General features: G+C 40.9%; 1 protein-coding gene and 1 long non-coding RNA gene across 2 annotated transcripts in view; both read right to left on the reverse strand.

Annotated features, from left to right (window-relative positions):
- GPC6 (glypican 6) overlaps positions 1-21,491 on the reverse strand; it is a 971,667-nt gene that overhangs the window by 107,223 nt on the left and 842,953 nt on the right. The gene's annotated exons all lie outside the window — the stretch shown is intronic.
- On the reverse strand, positions 2,115-19,986 carry LOC116668671. The gene is made up of 3 exons (XR_004325902.1): positions 19,976-19,986; positions 17,031-17,036; positions 2,115-2,194 (listed from the first exon to the last, which is right to left on the reverse strand). It is a non-coding gene; the product is annotated as an uncharacterized LOC116668671 (long non-coding RNA).

The raw sequence follows: 21,491 nt of genomic DNA on the forward strand, positions 1-21,491 counted from the left end.
CAACATCAAAAAATTTTCAGGGTTATAAGTAGTTATGAATTAGGCAGGTGGAAAACCTTTTAAGATAGATGAATTTTTATAAGGAATTACTGTCTGGAAAGTAGTCACATTTTTACAGAGCACCAGGCTTCGATGATGTGAATAGCGTCAGCTTTTATACTAACAACGGGCTTTCTTGGCCTGACTTCGTAATTGGGTGCTTGATCCACTCCCTGTGGAACCAGTGAGGCTAAGAGCATCCTGGGCACCTGAGCATCAGTGATGTCTATTCCACGCCCGTCCCCAGTATTCTGTCCTGCATTATTCTCATGGGCACAAGTGACATGAAAACCTTAAGATGTGAACAGGGACTCATAAAAAACTCTAACAATGAATTTTATAAAATCTTCCTTAACTAACACAGACCTATGTATGGATGTCACATCAGGATCTTATAACAAAAGTCGTCACTCCTCTGGATCTTAAGGATCTAATTATCCGGCAACACGGACATAGGAGGCACACTGTTTGGTTGCCATGTATTTCAATAGTAAAGATGTTTTCTCCTTTAAGGTTTTAAAAGGTGGCTAACTGTTGCCCAAGAGCTGCTCTGTTCCTTTTATGTCTTCATATCAATTTTGTGTGTTTATAAAAAATTACCCCGTTTACCATTAGAATTTCCAGTAGGCTTTCCGATGGAGATTAATTATGATGAATGAGCAAGTTTCTCTAGATAGGTGTATCCTGCTGGAAGAACCAAGGAATCCTTGCACAGGAAAGGGAGTTGGCCCTATGGAGTTGTCCAACAAATGCAGTTAAAGGAACTGATAACTGTGGTCTAACATAACATTGTAAATCAACTGTACTTCACTTAAAAAAAAGGCACTGAGAACTAAGGAATACTTAACTGTGTGTTTTAGACAAGTATTTGCACAGATCATTATACAAAGAGTGCTGGTCTATCACAGCATATTTATCCAACATGAATGGTTTGAGCTGAGACAGTAATAATGTCTCTGCCAGAAGTCTGAACACAGTTGTACTCTTGGCAAAGAGGACAACCTTGGACTGGATCACAAGAACTCAGCATCCTGTCACAGTTTGCAATGACGGGGTCTAAAATCCCTCCGAGGAGGTTCTTTTGTTTAAATTCAAACACTCCCTTCTCCACCAGACATTCCTCCCAACAGGTAAGGCGAAAAGCTCTTGGATTCGTACCGTAAAGTCAAGAAGTTTCTCTTCAGTGATTTCAATCATTTCGTTCCCTGTTCCTTCCCCACCACAGAGCTCACCTTTTAGCTTCCTAGGTCTGCAAACTCACCTCCTCTTTTTTGACCCCAACTGTGATAAAAATGACCCTTTCCCAAGAAGTTGCCGGCTTCCCTTGGAAAAACCATCCTACTGATGATCCTGTATATTAAGCATGTAACCAAATGGCCACCTTTACTCAAATTGCCTGACTTTGAATTTCCATTCTTTATCTCAGCTCATTTGCCTTGCTATACAAACTAATTTCGGGTGACACATTTTTGATGTAGGTATATGTATATTTACGTGTGTATATTTTTTTAAACATTTTTTATTGATTTATAATCATTTTACAATGTTGTGTCAATTTCCAGTGTTCAGCACAACTTTTCAGTGATACATGAACATATATATATTCATTGTCACATTTTTTTTCTCTGTGAGCTACCATAAGATTTTGTGTGTATTTCCCTGTGCTATACAGTATAATCTTGTTTATCTATTCTACAATTTTGAAATCCCGTATTTTTCTTTTAATTTGGATAGCTAATCAGAATATTCTACTTTAAGCTATCTGGTTTAGGCTATTACTCATTTTAAAACTATATATAAATAAAATAACTGTATTTAGGAAAATTTGGTTTTCCTTTGAAGACTCAAAAGCCAGTATAGATTGGCTCAAAAATCTCAGAGTTATCATTAAGACTAGCAACATGCATGTAGTTCACAAGACCATACTGTACACTTTGTTAAGAGGGTAGATTTCAATGTTACGTTTTTCACCACATACACATAAAATGAATAGAAATGACTATTGTGCCAATCAACTACAGAAGTTCTTACTAATCGAACTACCTGTTGATAAATCATTAATTACTATCAACATACACCAATATATTGAAACACTATGTTGCTTTTGTAAAGAAATACACGAGTTCTTCTAATTCTCGGAAAAGCTCAGAGAAAACTGTATGCAAAACATTTGGATAAAATGACATGTACACACTGATTATAGCCATACCTAGGGTTTTGGTTAGAATAAGAGGAAGGCTGGCAGGGTGGGCATAAAAAGTCGTTTTCTGGGCTTTTATTTTTCTACTAAAAGTTGTTTGTGAAAATAAGTTTCTTGCTAGGAGGCCAGATAAACCTACACAAATAACTGCGACATAAGACGACCATAAGCACAAAAAATTTAAATACAAAAATGCACGTCTCCTTATGGTATAGTCAGCCCTCCCACCAGTCAATTCCCCTGTCCCATCACTCTAAGAATGCATGACAGGGTTCCCCAGGGTCACAGAAAGAAAGGCAGCTTTTCAGAAAACTTCTCTGATAATTTTGCATTTCAGCCATAAAGGGTCATGCTTACAGCACCTAGACTCCTTTAAGGGTCTAGTTTAGACACATTACAAGGCGAGAACGTGGCAGTGGGAAAGCCAGAGCCATCAGCCCTGGGACTCAGGACAGGCTGCAAGGGGAAGGTGGCCCCAGATGGCAAGAGGATCCGTGTGGTCCATCCGTGGTCCACTGAGCAGCCAAGTGCATCCCTGCTTGACCGGTTTGCCTCCCACCTGCTGGCAAGTCTGTCACCAGTCAAGTTCCCTAGGTGTCAGGAGAACCTCTCCACTCCTTTGGGGCTGAGGGAAGCCAAGCCTCTCTTTCCTCCCAAAGCAAAGAAAACACAGAATACTTTTATGACACCAAGGCCTAGTTGGTAAGTTTCTCTGGAACCAATTAAATCACAACATGGCCATAACTTCCTCCAGGGGCTGCCATCCTGTGCTATCTTAATTACCTCCATGCCATTAATATTTTGAAATACTTGGGACATTGTTTCTAACTGTGCTGTTGGAGCTGTTATCTACTGCCAATTAAACCAGGGCCGTTCTAGTATGTCAGCTAATGGCCAGCCGGTTCTCTCTGCGCACATCCCCCGTGTTGTCCACGTTCTGTTTCTCTTTAAACAAAGGACTATTGTCTGGCTCAAGCAGTAGACGTAACTTTTGTTCCTAACTGGAGAATGACATTTAGATGGATTAGATATAACTGGTATCTCAGCATGAGGTTCTGATGCACAGAGAGATGTGACGACCCTGTGAGCACAAGGTGCCCACTCAAAGCGGAGGGGCCAAGCTGCAGGAAAAGCCGCACCCCTGGGTCCAGGCAGCCGAGCCTGCTCACGTGAGCATGCGCTTTCTGGTTAGGAGCAAGGAAACCTGAAACTGATTAGATGGAGTGAGGCGCCTGGGTTTCCATTTGGGTTCCGCCATTAAGTGCTTGAGAGATAAGATGTGTCACTTAATTAACAGGGTCCCATTTTCTTCATCTGGGAAGTGGAGATTATGACAATCTCCACCTAATAGTGGTAGCATGAGGAATCAAATGAGATCGTGCCTGTAAAGCTGTTGGCACAATGCCTGGCACACAATTAGCTCTCAACAAAGGTGAGCTACAAGAAGGCACTATCTCCAGGCAGCAGCAGAAGAAAGGAGAGGACCCACCGGCAAGATACTTGGGTGGAAGTAGTGACAGCAATTGTTGTGAGGAGCAAGGGCGTAAAAGGCACAGGGATAGCTTTAAGATGTATAGCTGGTACACTTTTGTGTGTTGAATTAATGTTTTGATAATAGCTGCTCTTTGATGGATGAGCTCATTACTGAGAGATGCAAAACTGCATTATTTTCTCACAATGTGCCCCTTTGTCAATTCAAGATCACCACAGAGTCTGACTCACTTCCCACTAAGAAGTGGGCTTTATGTCACCGCCCCCTGGATCTGGCTAGGCTGTGTCTCTGCTGTGACCAACAGTGTACAGTGGAAGGGACTCTGCCAGTTTCCAGCGAAGGTATTTAAGAGACTGCAGCTTCAACTTATTTTTTTTTAATTCTTATTTTTAATTGAAATATAGTTGATTTACATTGTTAGTTTCAGGTGTACAGCAAAGCGATTTAGTTATACATATATATATATATTTTTTCAGATTCTTTTCCATTACAGCTCATTACAAGAAATTGAATACGGTTCCCTGTGCTATACGGTGGGTCCTTGTTCAGCTTCTGCTTTCTGTTCCTTGTGGGACCTTACTCTGAGATCACCATGCTGGACTGACCAAAAGTAGGCACTCCAGGTGACAGTCCCCACTAGGCCCAGATTTCCAGCCACCCTTGCTGTGATAGACAAAGTTTTTGTGTCTTTCCCATAATTCATATCTTGAAACCTAATCCCCAAGGTGATGGTATTTAGAGGTGGGACCTTTGGGAGGTGATTAGGTCATGGGGGCTGAGCCCCTGTGAATGGGGTTAGTGCCCTTATAAAAGAGACCCCAGAGAACTCCCTGCCCTGCCCTGTCTGTCATGTGAGGACACAGTGAGAAGATGGTGGTCCATGGATCAGCAAGCAGGCTTCACCAGCCACTGAATCTGCCGGTGCCCTGATTAGGACTTCCCAGTGTTCAGAACTGTGAGATACAAATGTTTGCTGTTTAAGCCATGTGGTCTATGACATTTTTTTTACAGTAGCCCCAGTGGACTAAGACACCTGCTAAGGTGCCAGACTGAGGCCATCTAGACCAGCCCACCTGCCAGCTGGTTACCACCTAGTGACCCCAGTCAACACCACGTGGGGAACAGAATCAGCCAGCTGAGCCTTCTCCAATCCCTGATCCACTGTATTGTAGTTTATAATAATATTGTTGTTATTGTAAGTGGCTGTGCTTGGGGATAATTGATTTTGTAGCCATAGAAAACTAGGACAGCCAAATTACAATATTTACAAAATACTCAGAGAGATTTTCCCTGTAATTTGTTTGACAGGACTCAAATTATTCAGAACTCTAGTCAATTAATCTTTGACAAATTTAACATTCATGATGTATCCCCTGTTCCCAACCACTGTAATAGTCAAGTAAAAATAAAACGTTGCTCTGAAGGGAACATACAAAAAGAACTTGTGTTCTGTACAAGCCTGCACTGTGTTCTGTACAACACCGCAGTACACTGAATGCACACCAGCTAGCCTCAGATTCAGACACGTTCCCCTGGAATGAGCATGAGAAAGAGGGAGAGAGAGAGAGAGGAGACAGAGCAGGTTTGGAAGAAGGTAAAGATCTGGATTTTACTCGAAGTAATTAACTTTATGAAGAGGAGAGGTCTAACACAAGGAGCCAGACACTACCTCTGATCTGTAGATGGTATTGGATTAAAACCATCTTGCTGCAGGGACTCCAAAAGGCTTTGTTGCTCTGGGATGTAAATATTAAGTAGGATGTCATATGATTGGGCATAGCTTTTAAATTTACTTTTTGAGAAAAAGGAGATGTAAAATCAGAAATGACTTTGAACCTGGAGGAAAATGATTTTTAAACTGCTTTAGAGGAGGCAAGAAGAGAAAGAATGTATTTTAATATGACATGTTATTAATCTTTTCATAAGAAACAATAGAGTGGAAATAACTTCGAAAATTCAATTGTGGGGAATGGATAGAGGTGGTCAAAAGGTACAAACTTCCAGTTATATGAATAAGTCCTGGGGATGTGATGTACAGCCCAGTGAATACTCTTAACAAAACTGAATACTCGAAAGTTATTAAGAGAGTAAATCTTAAAGGTTCACACCACAAATACACACACACCATTTGGTAACTATGTGAACTGACGGATGTGTTAACCAACCTTACTTTGATAATTATTCTGCAATATATATCAAATTATTCACCTTAAACTTATACCCTATCATATGTCAATCATATCTTGATAAAGCTGAGAAAACAAAAGAAAATTCAACTGAAGTAAGCTCAACTTAACCTAATAAATATTTGCTATGTGCCAAGGAGTGTCACTATGTCACTTTGAGTTGATGGACGCAGAAGCTGTCCACGGTTGCCAACTTCGTGCGGTTTAGAATCTTTTTGAACTGACAAAGATGAAACACATGAACATTAAAAACACATTTTTCTTTCCTTGAGGAAAATTAGAATTAAGATAATAACATGTCTTTTCAAAGTCCTCATTAAATCTTTTAAATTTGTTGGAATAATCTACTCTTTGAAAAATCAAATCTGTGAGCACAATCCACTTTATTGTTTTATCAGAATTCCATAGTGCCCACTTTGGCTTTTCGTTCAGAAGAAATGCTTGCCCTTCTTACATCTGCAGCATTGTTTCAGCTTAACCAAGAAATTTTTCCCACCAAGAAGCAGACAAAAGAATTAAAAAAAAAAAAAAATCAACCAATTTTAAGAGCACCCTGGCAAATTCATTCATAGGCACCCAGTTTCTCATCAATAATAATAATAAAACACCTGCCTACATGTTTGTATATCGGCTCATTTATGAGCCCGTTGTGGTAAGGACACATTAGGGGGCTCGGCTTTGCACTGTGGCTGGTGATGGGCTCAAAGAGCATGCGCAGCCTTTGCTTTCACCCAGATCAGTTAATTACAACCCTCATGAGACCTTAGATGGACTCATTTCAGGAGCCGCTTGGAAGCAGAGCCCCCCCAGCGGGGACTGGGGAGTACGCAGAAGCAGGAGGCAGGCGCGACCCGAGTGACCAGGAGAAAAGGACAAACCTGAGAGTAGAGAATTTGAACTTCTCTTGTCAGAAGGTCTATGCCCTTTTTAGAGTTTCTTTTGTAGGTTATTTGTTTTTCCTCATTAAAGACAATTTTAATTAAAAAAAAATTTACAGCTCTCTAGGGACATAACTGATAGAAAACAAACTGCACATATTAAAGTGTGCGATTTAATACATTTTAACAAATGTCTACTTCTGTGAAACCACCGAAATGATAGTTAAAATTTTTTTTAAGGTAATTCTATAGTGAAGACATTTTCATTTCTTGGATTTTGATTCGTAAGAACTGCCCAACAGGGGGAATATATTCCCCTCTCTGGACTATGTTTCTTATTTTTAAAATAATTCCTCTCCCACTTCTGGCTTTGCTGCTCTGTAATCTCCTCCTTGACACTGATAGCGGAACTATCTTTTAAAAATGCAAATCTGATGAGGTCACTGCCTGGCTCGGAAGGTTGCCACTGCCTTCAGGATAAAGTCTGAAGCTCTGAGCCTGGCAAAAGGAAGGCCCTTCATAAGCTGGTCTCTGTCCCCCGGGCTGCCCTGCTTATTGTCACCCCTTGTGCCCCCACCCCCTCCCTCTACACAAGGCCTCTCCGCTCTGAGCATCACCAGTATTCTTTCAATGACATTGAACTTGTCACCAAGGTCCCACACACACCCAATCAACCCGAACTTGGTGGCACACAAGTTGTTCTAAACACAGCCTGTTCTCATTTGACCTGCTCGAGAACTTGCCAGGGTTCAAGTTTAAAAAGAGGGTCACAGTCAGGCTCCACCCCTCCCTTTGAATTCACTTCTCACTACGCCACATGTCCTGTGGTTTCCTGCTATGACAAATAACGCCGCCATGAATATACTTATACATAATTCATGTCACACGTGTGCAAATAAGTCTGCTGGATAAGGTCTTAGAAGTCAAGCTGCTGGGTCAGAGATAGGGGCGTTTAAAATTTGGATGGTTAGTACTGAAGATTCCCCTGTAAAGCTGTACCTGTTTACATTCCCAATAGCGATACATGACAGTGTCTGGTTCTTTAATGCTCAAGCTTTTAGATGTGTTAAGATCAAACACTTGGATCTTTGCCAATCTGATAGAATAAGAAATTGCAACTCAGTGTGGTTCTATACTGAATTTCCCTCATTATAAGTAAGGTTGACCATCCTTCAATATGTTTAAAAGCTGTTTCAATTGCCTTTTCTCTTCGTATTCTTTGTTCACTTATTTTTCTGCTGGATTATTACTTATTCCATATTGATAGAAAGGAATTCTCTTAAAAAAATACATTAAAGATACCAGCCCTTGGGTGACATGAATTACTCCCCCGCCCCAGTTGTTGTTTATCTTTTGATTTTTTTATAGTAATTTTTGCTATGCAGAAATTTTAAGCTTTTTATAATCAAATTTACCAATTGTTTGATTCAATTTTTGATCTTGCATTATGTTTATACAGGCTTTCTCCTTTCCAAGTTCACCTCTATGGCTTAATCTATTACCACTCATATTCTCACTCACTAGCTTCTTTGCATACAGGCCAGGCTCTCTCCTGCCCCAGGGCCTTTGTACTTACTGTTTGTACCTTCTCCCTTGAATACTGTCCCCTTAGATACCTACATATCAGTGTCTTACTTTCTTCAGGCCTCTACCCAAATGCCACTTCTCAGAAGAACCTTCTCTAACTACCCTACAAACTCTGTCACTCTTATCCAATTACTTTATTCCTCATAGCACTTAATATTTGCAGAATTATGTTATTATGTATATTTGCTGTTGCGACAGGAGGGGAGGGGACAGGACACAGCCATTAAAGGAATGACATAACAATTAGCACCAAGATGGTGGACGACTCAACTCCCAGTAGACCTCGAGGCCCAAGATGGTGGGAGATTTGACCTCCAGTGGACATTGAGCTTCATTATACACATTATAAGGTATTAGCATGGTGAGTGACCTGAGACTAATCATGAAAGGTCAAGGAGAGGGCAGTGGCCCAAATCCTGGGAAACTTCCCCCTTCTTCAAAGTAGTTGGAACAGTCCTCTCGCTTGTTACCTTATGAAAACTAGCAACAACCCATCTCTTGGCCTCTCTTGCTCCCGCACCTTCTGAGATGGCCCCGACTCTGCCTGTGGAGTGTGCATCTCTCTGCATAGATCCACTCTTACTCAACTATGGCTCACTCTTGAATTCTTCTCTGCGTGAAGCCAAGGACCCTCACTTGATGGGGCGTATCCCAGGGATTCGCCTGGGACCTGGGCCATGGCCATCCTCTCATGCCCTATCCTTTTCCTGTGTCACTATTATTTCTCTTTTCCCCACTGTTATGTAATCCTCAAGAGGGCAGGGACTTTCCTTTTGTTGTTCATTTGTGTCTCAACCCCTAGAACAATAATTGGATCCTAAGAGTTGTAAAATGAGCATTTGTGAAATGAATTATTGGAACATATTTTTTAAATCTTCTATATTTTCTTAGTAACTTAGCAAAAACTGCCTTGCTCCCTCCCTCCTTGCCCTAAAACCCTCCCTCTCCATCCCCCGCCACACACACCATCAAAGACGCCTGCGAAACTTTATGAGCGCTTGCCTATGGATACACAACCCCTGATGGCTTCTGATGGGCTGTAAGGTAGGTGAAGAGTTTCTGTGGGAATTTAGAATCTTATTGTACTTTTTTATGAGGTAGAAATAACTTTTTAGATCTTTTCTCTTGAAATTGAAAAGTATGGCTGGTTTTCATTCTGTCAGAGGTCATTTCTAGGTTAATCGAAAAGAAAGGTTGACATTCTGGGTTTTACAAACAAGGTAATTCTTGCTGTTTCTCAAGACTCCAAGTTTGCCATTAACTTTCAAAACAATCTCTGTGATGAATGTCATTTTTTTTCTTCTTCCCTGTAATCTGTCCATACTCACTAACCATCAAATTGGTGATCATCTTTTTCGTATTTTACCAAACCTGTATGGTGTTTAGATACATTAAAACATAATTTTTAAGAAGATCAGACCACGGCAGGGGTGAGATCTAGCTAAAGAAATCATAGTACCAGAAAGCGAGGTGAGCAATAGAAAATGGAAGTGAACCAGTTCAGTGCCACTTAAAACAGTGGACAGATATCTGATTGAAAAATATAACAGTGACAGCCACCCAGAATAATTCCAGTAACTAAACAGCTAAAGCCAAATAAAAGAGAATTTAATGAAAATAACTGTTTACTCTGAAACCGAATCCAGGAAGAGGAGGAGAGAACAAATCTACAAACTAATTTAATTCTGAAACCAGTGCAAACAAAGAGGCTTATTTTGCTTCCACGCTGTAAAAGGAAATGCAAATTGTGGGGGGAAGATAATTCACTAGAAGGCCTAGCACAGTACAGAAATTAGAATCTACAGGACTCATTTTCAGACGTTGGTTCCTCTTTAGTAAAATGATGCATTGCATTTCATAAAAATATAATATATTCACGTAAGCATCATCTCACTGCTATGTTATATCTTTGCAATGTTTAGTTACATCACAAGCCAGAAAGAGTGGGCCTTGTAAATCATGAATTTGATGGACATCAGCGTGTATACTACCAACCATAACCCTTTATTTAAATTTTTATTGCCGATTCTTCATATGAATACTTTTTTATGTCATTCGTAGCTAGGCATGTTCAAATAATTCACACCAACCTATCAGTCTTTGCCTTGATGATGAATCACAGAATTTAAGGGGTAAAGGGATCCTAAAGATCTTTCTGAGGGAGGAACTGCATCTTTATCGTTCCATCCCTAGCGCCTCCTACAGGGTGTTGGGATCTAGTAGACTGATTTGGATCAACCCGTGGGCTTTACAGTTTAGGAAGCCAGACCCAAAGAAGGAAAGCAAATCATTCAGTCTAAACAGCAGCCCCTGCACCCAAAATCATTGTCCTCTCTCACTCTATCCATTACATGAAGCATCTAAATTACTCAGATAGTATCAATGTGCTCACCCAATATTTCATGCATGTATTAATTTCCGAGTGCTTCACCACATTTAAAGACTATATTAAAAGAGAAAGCCTAGATGATAAAGGTAAAGCATTTTGGCCCCACCTAATATTCTTCTCACTCCTTCTTTGCTGCAATTACACTTCTCTCTAAACCTCCCTTAGAGACCCTGTTCTTTCAAAGTGGGCACACACCACGATCCTGAATTGTCCTTGACAAGCGTACAAAAGCATGCAGATTCCTCCTCACTCTTTATTAACCTGCACATGACACTTGAGCTACTTTGAATCCCTCACCAGCTTGGATGGTCTTTGCCGTCTCCCCGAGAGGGAGTATGGAGGTGAGGTCTGGTCAGGAGTTGCGTGTCATGCCTGGAAGCCCAGTAACACCGGTCGCAGGCTCTGTGACCTGGCGCGGCTAAGTTAACCTCTGTCATCCTCGGTGTCCTCTGTTACTACAGGGGCTCTTCCTCCATCACTGCGGGGATTAGACGCAGCCCTAGGCAAGTGGCACAGCAAATGCTTCTTATTATATCATGATTATTCTATCTGCAAGGGGAGGAGGCTTCCTTTGACTTCCCAACAAAGTTAGTACTGAAGGTCTGAGTTCATCATCATCCATGAAGTTGTAAACTTTTACTGAAAGAGGACAATGCTTGAAAAGATACAGGCACTCCCATGTTCATAGCAGCACTATTTACAACAGCCAAGACATCAAAGCAACCTAAATGTCCACTGACAGATGAACAGATAAAAAAGATGTGGTGTATATATATATATATACACACAATAGACTTTTAATCAGCCATAAAAAGAATGAATTGGTGCCATTTGCAGCAACATGGATGGACCTGGAGATTATCATATTAAATGAAATAAGTCAGACAGAAAGACAGATATCATATGATATCATTTATATGTCGAATTTAAACAGATAATACAAATGAACTTATTTACAAAACAGATGCAGACTCATAGACATAGAAAACAAATTTATGGTTACCAAAGGGGGATAAGGGGGAGGGATAAATTAGGAGTTTGGAATTAACAGGCACACAGTACTATACATAAAATAGATAAACAATAAGGACCTACTGTATAGCACAGGGAACTATATTCACTATCTTGTAATAACTTATAATGGAAAAGAGTCTGAAAAAGAACATATATATATATATATTTATCTGAATCACGTTCCTGTACTCCTGAAATTTAGCACAACACTGTAAATCAACTATAGTTCAATTTATAAAATCGAAAAAGAAGACAATAGCTCATCTGATTCCTTTATTTTACAGAGAAGGTCACCGAGTCCTCGGGATATGAGGGGTCCAGCGACTTGGCTGGGAGCAAATGGCAGGGCTGTGACCACTGCCCTGTTCTCTGTCTTTCAACCAGCGGTCTTTCGACTCCTTCATCCTGCCTTCTTCTTTACAATCAGCCAATCTATCATTAAGAAACAGAACCACTTAAAACATTTCAGGTATCAATAAACTGAAAAAGACTAAACTTTTTGCCAGTATATTGCAGTTAAAGCAATTCTTCTGTTTCTCCCTCCTTTGCCCTGAAAGTTAATAAAGCAAATCACCCCAGAGACGATTTGTTCCTTTAGTACCAGGGCTTGCAACCTACATGGAATGAATCACAAACCTCTCCCAGAACCAATAAGAAATAAATAAATGAAAAGTCAGGTGTGTTATCAGAATTCCCTGCTGGGTCCGAACAGAGTGATTAGTGGGCAATTCAGCAAGCAATGGGAGCCCTTTTCTCCTACTCGTCTGTGTACTGGTGTTATTAAAAAATATATTTTTTTATTATTTTGTTCCTCAGTGCCATGTGAACCGAAAGGAAAATGAAAAAAAGGGCAGTGTGTCCTGTACCATAGGTCACTAGACCCAAAGAAAAAAGCTGGATTGTTTAAAAAAAAAAAAAAAAAAAAAGAAAGAAAGAAAGAAAAAAAAACCCCTCATTTTAGGAGGTGATGACTTCATCCCTTTCTATCTCTGATACATCCTGTGAAACGGTAGGATGACTTTTGCTATTTCCTTTGTCGTGACATCTTCTTAAAAGTTATCTTCAAAATAAATTCCATGGAGAAGCTAAAGCTCGTTTTTTAACTAAGGAGGGAGAGAATGAAGGAGGGAGGAGAAGAGAAGGCGGAGAAGGAGAGAGAGAGAGAGGGAGGGAGAGAGAAGAGAACATATTACATTACAGAGGGTCTGAGCACTTACGTGGCGTTTCAAGGGCCTGGGCCTGGTCCTGCTCCAACAACATTAGGGCCTAGAGATTCATTTTATTTTTACAGCCTGGGGAAGCAATATCATCTCCTTTAATGGCTGTGGACGAAGACCCTAGAGATGGAAGAGTTTGCCCGAGGTCTCATAGCTTGTGATGGTTAATGTAGGTCCTGTGCTGAGTGAGCCCAGAACTAACATCTGTGAATCAGCTTGAACTTGTCAATCTAGCCAAGGGGACCTGCCTGAGTCGCAGGTAGGTGGGCCTGAGCACGTGTGTGTGTGTGTGTGTGTGTGTGTGTGTGTGTGTGTGTAGTTGATGAGAGTGAGGTGGGAGAAATACTCTTAATACAGAGAGATAAATGAAGGCGAGAGAATATAGCTCTGATTCCATCACCTGATAAATCTCCTATATTTAAAAAGTAGACATTTAAGACATTTTTAGGGGGAGTAATTAGGTGTTTTTTTTTTTTTTAATGGAGGGACTGGGGATCGAACCCAGGACCTCATGCTTTTTTTTTTTTTTCAGACACTTATTTTTAAGTTTAAATTTTAGCATCAAAAAAAGTTATCTCAGGTGATTTTACAGGGTTTTAAATGCATAAAAAGGAGACAGAGTTTCTAGCAGACAGTTTCTAGGACTGCCTACACTACAACCTAAGTGCGTGACACTAAGCTCCCTAATTCTCATCTGCAAAGTTCAATGTTTAGGTTCGTAGATGACTCATGAGAGATCCAGCTCCAAAGCCATATAAATCTATAGCTCTTGGCCGTCTAGGAAGGAGTATGTTGAAGCATCTGGGATCAATCTGGACAAGCTTGGGCAGTTGGCGGATAAACCCAAGAGAAAGTGGGTGGAGGCATCTGATCTCACAGTCAGACTCAAGCAGGGGGCCAAAGCAAACAGAGGTGTTCAGTGAGTGGCAGAGTGAAGGACATAGGTGGCACAGATGAAGAAAAGCTAGGAGGATGCAGGTAAGATGTTGTCATGGACGCAAAGGCAAGTCATGCATGTTGGGAGGATGGGCATTGGGGTGGACCTTCAAAAAGTGGAAGGAATGGAGAGATGTGTGCCTGCACCAAAATACTTGGCTTTTAATATTAGCTCCATTCTCAAGATCATTTCCTTTCAAAACAACATTAAAGGAAAGAAAAGTGGATGCAAAAAGGTAGGCTCCAAAGAACCAATAGGAATACATCAATGAGTCTTGAAAAACTGGTCACAGGAAAATGGGTCAGAGGCCCCAAATCCATGCTGAAACGGCTATGCCGAGGGAGCAGGACTCTGAGACATGGGGGCAGGATTATCAAGCTGTGCAATTATTGTGTTAGCTGATGAAGGACATTAGAAATATTTAGGTGTAGATACATAAGAGATCATTGGACGGCCAATTGCCCTGAATTGAAGGTAAATATGTAGCTCAGTTGCAGAAGGACCACTAGTTGGCACTCAGCTCCTACATCCCTGCAGGGAAGCTGTGCATGCAGCATCCCACATACCCCTCCTGACTCTAAGAGGTAGATGCTGTCCTTAGCATCATTTTAGAGAAAATAAATCAAGCTTAGTGAAGCCAAAGGTTCCACATCGAGAATGAAGCCAGATGCTGACCCAGATCCATGAATTTCAACTTCCAAGCTTCCATTACCATCTCTGCTTCTAAACATTAAAAAAGATTTCAAAATATCCATATTCATGAGGCAATGTGAAAGGCCCAGTCCCTCTTGCAGAATTAACCAAAACATTACAGTAAGAGTCAAAAAATTTCAGGAATGCGTGTCAGTGAAGTAAGTTTTATTATCTCGATCAAAGAAAACATCCACTGTCAAAGGTCCAGATGTTTTCCTGGAAAATTTCCTCTTACTTTCTTTAAGTATCTATGTAAGGTTTTAAGATGAAAGGACAGAAAATGTTGACTCGCTTATGAAAGAAACAGAAGAAAAGATCAGAATGAGTACTATTTCATGATAAAGTCAACAGTCCAAAAATGGACTTACAAGGCCTTCCCATTTGTACTCTTACCTAGGTTCCAGAGACATGTGTCAGGTTATTTCTGCTAATACACCGGAATTAGCCTTAAGTCACCTTTGGGTACTTAAAGATCAATAATACCATTGTTTTTAAAAGCAAAGACGTATCTAGAAAATAGACTGAAAGATTTTCCAGCGAAAGAGAACATAATTTTGAGGCAACTAAAAGACAATGAACAGGACTGATTTAAAGAATAAGGAAGGTGATGTGTTCTAGAAGCAAATGGGTGATACATCTATGCATATTCAGTGTGTTGTCTGCTATGCTTTACAAAGAACTTGGCTATCTTTTAAATGCTGCATGTAATAATATTCAATAAGTCTGCAAAACCTATTTTATTCCAAAGTCTACAAAGCTCTGAACTCTGTGGCTGGGACACGCTGGCCTCCGCCAAGAACCTCTCAGTACAATCATTTAGAATTTAGCAAGATGGACGATACCTCACGTGCTTATATTCCGTTCTTCCCGACTGTTGACAAGTTTCAATCTAGGTTAGAAGTTGCAGTTTAACAACCCCACTGCCCTCTCCACTGTTAGCTGTTTAACTTCATCTGTATTTAATTTTTGTTTCTTTCATATTTCTTCCGCACATATTCCCAGATGCCTTCAGGAAACGGGCCCATTTTGAATACATCACATAAATAAACTGCAGTGGGGGAAGGCCTCTTCGTTTTGAAAATGCGACATCGCACAAGAGCTGAGAAGAAGGTTCATTGAGTAATATTAGCTTGCATTTCTACGGTTGCACTGTAAGTGCTTTTTCCCCAAAGCACTTAACATAACAAAATTGCCTCACTCATCACGGCCAAGCAGTCACCTTTAGAGCGGTACATGAAGCTGGAGTAACACTTCAGAAGGGACGAGAAATGAAGAATAATTCTGTGTCGAGCGGCAACGGTAGGGGAATTTACGCAGGCAGGAGGAAGTCACTTAGTCAAAATTGGGTCAGAATTCTAAGACTAACAGCTATACAGACAGTAGACTGTTCTAAGAAAGGAATACTGGATATTTATTGAATAAACCCTTTCTGGCTTTTGGCAGAAAGATGTGTCTATGGCATGCATCTGTATTGTATACATCGATCTCTTTTTCTTCACATATATTGACGATGTAGAAGTCATGTAAGTATATTTTAAAAAATTTGACCCAGGAAAATGTCTTTGTTTTTCAAAACTCACATTAGACTGTACAGTTACCGACATCATTCCACATACATCCAAGTTAACCTTTGTAGTGATTCCCATATTAATAAACCACATCCAGTGTTCCAAAGTCACTACTTCCAAAACTTGATCACAACGTATTTTTTGAACTACCAACCTCTTCCTCATTTCCCCTAAGTTATCTATTCTTCTCCCCACCACACCTACGTCACAAAAGACCAGGTCTGCTGGCCTTATATGTTTTTCTTTATTGAGAAGAGAAGGGCTTTAATAATTAGGAATGTATTTTTAAAGGTTAACTAATGGTAGCACCATACTATAGAAAATTTTGAAAATTTGAGAAAAAATTAAAAGAATAGAATGCACAAAAAAGCACTCTAAGGATTAAAAATAGATCAGAAACTTAACCCATTATGTCAGGATAGCTTTTGAACGACTAAGCTATGGATGATCTGTGAAAGACTCAACAGAACTGAAGATTCTCAACTCACACCTCTGTTGACTGTTGACTATTTTTATATATAGTGACTAACATTTGTAAATCTCAAACTCCCAAATTTATCCCTTCCCACCCCCTTTCCTCGGTAACCATAAGATTGTTTACTATGTTCAATATCTTGTAATAACCTTTAATGGAAAAAATATAAATATGAAAACAAATATATGAATGTATATGCATGCCTGGGACATTGTGCTGTATACCAGAAATTGACACATTGTAATTCATTGCACTTCTGTTTTTTTAAAAAGATGCTCTATTATGTTCTTTACTCATTCATTTAATGTCACCGTGCACTGAGTTCCCGTGATGTATATGGTCCCCTACTAGCCACCAGACCCTTGGAACCTCCGAAGAAAGAGAATTTAAATCAGCCTGGGGAGGGGAGAGGGGAGCAGAGAGCTTTCTGGAGCTGTGTTTTGGAAGCCTGCTAGGATTACCAGGAAATCAGCCCAGCAGAGAAGGAAGAGGGGGAGGTGTGGGTGGAGCAGAAGATGGAGTATCAGATAAGAGGGAGCAGCAATAGAAAAGGGCCTGGAGACAAGGAGACAGTGAAAAGCATGATGACGAAAGAGGGACTGTGGGAGAAAGAGGGGTCACGTTTCGAAGGAAAGGGTGACAAGCCAGACGCTCAGGGGAAATGTCCCATGAGCAGTGGAGCAGTCTGCTGTCCCGGCCCTGGCGTGGAGAGAAGTTGAGCTTCTCTGTATTTATGATAAAAAGGGAGTGACGCATTGCTATATATAAAACAGGTAAACAACAATGATCTACTGTGGAGCACAGGGAACTACATTCAATTTCTTGTAATAACCTATCGTGGAAAAGAATCTGAAAGGAAAAGATATATTTGTATGTATATGTATAACTGAATCATTTTACTGTGCACTTGAAACTAATATTGTAAATCAGCTACACTTCACAAGCAAACCAAAAACAGAAAAAAACAAAACAAAACAAAACCGGAGTGACTATTTCCTAAAAACTTTCCTTCCAACTCAGCAAACACGTTCTTCAGCTTTTGGGGGAATAATGTCAAAAAAAAATTGATAATGAACATCATTTGTGTTGATGGCGTAGCTTATACAGATCTGACTGGCAGAGTCGTGCCCGGCAGGAGTGCAGCCTCTCCCTTGTACTCTGCCCCCACAGGACTTTGCTTAGTCAGTTCCCACCCCTCTGTTTTCCTTCTCGGCGGGTTTTATTCTTTCCTCTTACCCTTCACACTCACCCTTTCTGATTCTCCCTTCACTGTTACCCTCCTCTCTTTTCCCTACAAGACACGAGTTATCTGACTCCCGGGCCCTCCTTTTCGCACCTGTGTCACATTATGATCCAGCTCAGGGAATATTGCGTTGCCAAGTACCCGATTAGTCTGAAACAACTTTTCAAAAATTCTAGCACTGATATTGGAGTCCTTCTCTCTAAGACCTCCCCACTTTGGGATCCCACAGCACCTCGGTTATCTCTCTCCCTGCCTTTCACACACATGGCAGAACGACCTGTTTCTCAATCTATCTCTTTTGCTAGACTTGGAGCTTTTTGGGGGTAGATACTATGAATCTTTTTTATCTTTTTTTAGAATTTATATATATATATATAGACGTATAGTCAGTTTAAAATGTTGTGTCAATTTCTGGTGTACAGCACAATGCTTCAGTCATACATGAACATACATATGTTCATTATCATATTCTTTTTCACCGTAAGTTACTACAAGATATTGAACACAGTCCTCTGTGCTATACAGTATGAACTTGTTGTTTATCATCTTTTATTCCTTAGTGCCCAGAACTGTACCTGATGCAAAGCAGATGCAGATTCTCAGCAGGAAATACATGCTGAAATGAAAGATGGGAGGACTTCAGATGCTTGTGTGTAAGGCGAATAAATGCAAAGATGGTTTCAGTGCAAAAGTAAAGAGCTACTTTCAGCTCCAGGACCTTGATGAGCGGTAAGGGACAAACAGATGAATCTGTCATATCTTCATTCATTTGTTCCTTAGCACAGGAAGGTGCAGAGACATAAGAGATTCAATAAATAAAAATGTAAGTAGCACAAATCTAACTATTTTCACCTGTTTTGTTTTAACCCATTATCAGACTATCAAATGGGTTGGTTTTGTCTAACCCATTGAATCCTTTGTCACATCAATGATGGGTAGAGAGGGAGGAAACGCTATACATTTTTTGCAGATGCTGGAAGCAAGGTATGCGGAAGATCAATGACTCCTCTCTAGGCTTCTGCCCAGTCTTCTGCCCACCAGACCTCGGTGACTATTGACGTGGGTCCTGGGGACACTGGCATGTTGTCATGGTAAACAGTGGTGGTGGCAGCCAATGACCCAATTTCAAATGACAGTGACACAAACGCTCTCCACCAATGACACAGTTCTCAGGTGGTGCCAAAAGCAAGGGCCATGGCTCTTCACCTACCACCTGTGTCTTTCATTCATACAAAAGCTTCCTCTACCTTGTCTGATGCATTTTTAAAAGCTTGCTGCCAGGCTGTCGATTTCAGAGCTGTCTTGCAGTTTCTTCCCAGACAAGGTTCCCTACTTCCTAAACCACAGTGTTCACACAAAGGGAAAAGGAAGAAATAGGCTTTCTTTTCAGGCCAAGAGCCTAAATCCTTCCACAGAAATCCTGGAAGGGGGCGTCTACACTCCTGAGGGGCAGAACGTGTCTAAGATGTCCTGAGTCAATACAGCTGATACGACTAACCTATTTATTATTTTGACATTGTAGCAGAGACCGGAGGAAAGAGCCATTTCTCTGTTTCCGTCCGGCTTGGCTAAGCACGTTATTGGGACAGAAGAGAAAAATTGATGGCAAACAGAAGCACAGGGGTATAAAAAAATCCTTCTCCATAAGCTCCAAAAAAACTCTTTTTAGTTTGTTTCTAATTTCTTTCCTTTTAATGGATTAGTGTTATGCTAGAGGGCAAAGGTCATTTTAGGATAATAAAATGTCAAAGGCAACGGAGGACAAATTGCGTAGCAGGTGTCACGTAAATTTGTGGTATTTTAAATATTTACATCAGCAAATGGGAGGTGTATTTCCACCCCCTGATCACTTCCTCAGCTTTCATCTCCTGAAGGAGAGAGAAGAGCAGGCGCCCTGATCCTGTGTTTCCCAGCTCTTCCCCAAGCCCTTCCGAAACCCGCCCTTCTTCTCATTCACCACTGAGGCCGCTTTCTGGGTCTCAGTTTAGAAGTCTGGAGAATGGCAATGATATTAACTATGTTATGGGCCTTAGAGAAAGTTACACGAGACAATGGACGGAAGAGCCCAGTCCAGTGCTTGGCAAGTAACTGGCACGCAGTGAAAGTGATTTTCATTTCGAACTTATTCATCTTTTGCTTTTTCTTGTCTTACACACCCAGAATGTACTAATCTGGGAGAAAGAAAAAAAATGAAATGCTGCTAAATCGTATTTTACATCATTATAGGCAACCATTCCTTTGCAAGACAGCTCTGTTGGCCCATTAAAAAGTAGCCTTTCCTTTCTCTGAGCATCTTCCAAATTGACCTCTACATTAGTCCCAGTCTTGACTACGGTGAGAACCACTGGAGACTTTTACAACTCCCCAGGCCCAGGGTGAGCCAGTTAAGTCAGCATCTTGCGGTCGGGACCCTGGCATCGGTGAGAGCCGCTGCCTTACTCACTGATGCCTGTGAGTGAGCCAGACTCACTCCTGCCTCCCGGCCTCTCACATTCTTTGCTAATCCAAATCCCAAACACTTTTGCCAATAATTAAAGAAAACAAATATCTGTTGAGCAAATACCATATGCCCAGGCCTGGGCGGAAACATTCCAGCAGATGCATTTACTCTCCATCTCGCAGAGAAAATAGAAGCCGCCAAAAGGCCTCCCAAGGGTTTTTTGTCTCCCCTAATTAGGGACCCCACTTCCTCCCCCTCTTCTGGGGACCTTTGTTCCTTCAGTTACACTGCTTCCCTTCAGCATTTGAACATGTGCAAATAATTTGCCATTTAAAAATAACTTGAAAATCTGCCATAAGTGTGGCCTATTTTCAGCCAAGCTCCTGAAAAAAGAAGAGCCTGAATTCATGTCTTAATCCCCTCTCAATCATTCTGAGTTCACATTAACCTGGTTTTGGCCAGAAACAGCTCTCATGAAGGTACCAGTGACCCTTTGATTGTCAGATCCTTGTCCTCTCTGCCACACCGGGTGCTACTGTCTTGTCCTTTAAATTCCTGGACACTTCACGCCTGAGAGCATACCTCTCTGTTGCCTCCCGCCTGTTTTGCTACTTCCCTCCTTCCCTTTGCTTGCTTATCGGTTGTTAGTTGCTCACCTCGTAGGCATTGGTTCCCCCAGGGTGCACGTCGGAACCTTCTACATAAACCCTCCTGTTAACTTCACCCACATCCTTGACTCCACTTCCTTCTTGGCTGATGATTTCTTATTTCTGTACCTGTTGACCTCATCTGTAAAGTCCAAATCCCTCTTTACAACTAACTAGTGGATGGTTCCTACCAGATTTTCTATCCATTACCCATAACCCTGTTCCAATGAGAATTTATCATCTGCTCTTCCTGCCTGTTCCTCAGATGGCATCCTCTTTCCAGAGAATGATACTATATCCTATTGTCCAAATGAGTAACTAATTAATATTCTTTCCTAGTCCCTATTTTCATACTCAATCTGTCATTAAGGTGTTGGTTTCCAATTTTTTGCCTTGTTCAGCCATTATTTTAGTTCCAGCCTAAGTCATATGGTGTCTGGACCATTGTCATAACCCTCCACATGGTTTCTCTGTGTTCAGTTTTCC

The sequence above is a fragment of the Camelus ferus genome, chromosome 14, assembly GCF_009834535.1.
Source record: "Camelus ferus isolate YT-003-E chromosome 14, BCGSAC_Cfer_1.0, whole genome shotgun sequence".
NCBI lineage: Eukaryota > Metazoa > Chordata > Mammalia > Artiodactyla > Camelidae > Camelus > Camelus ferus.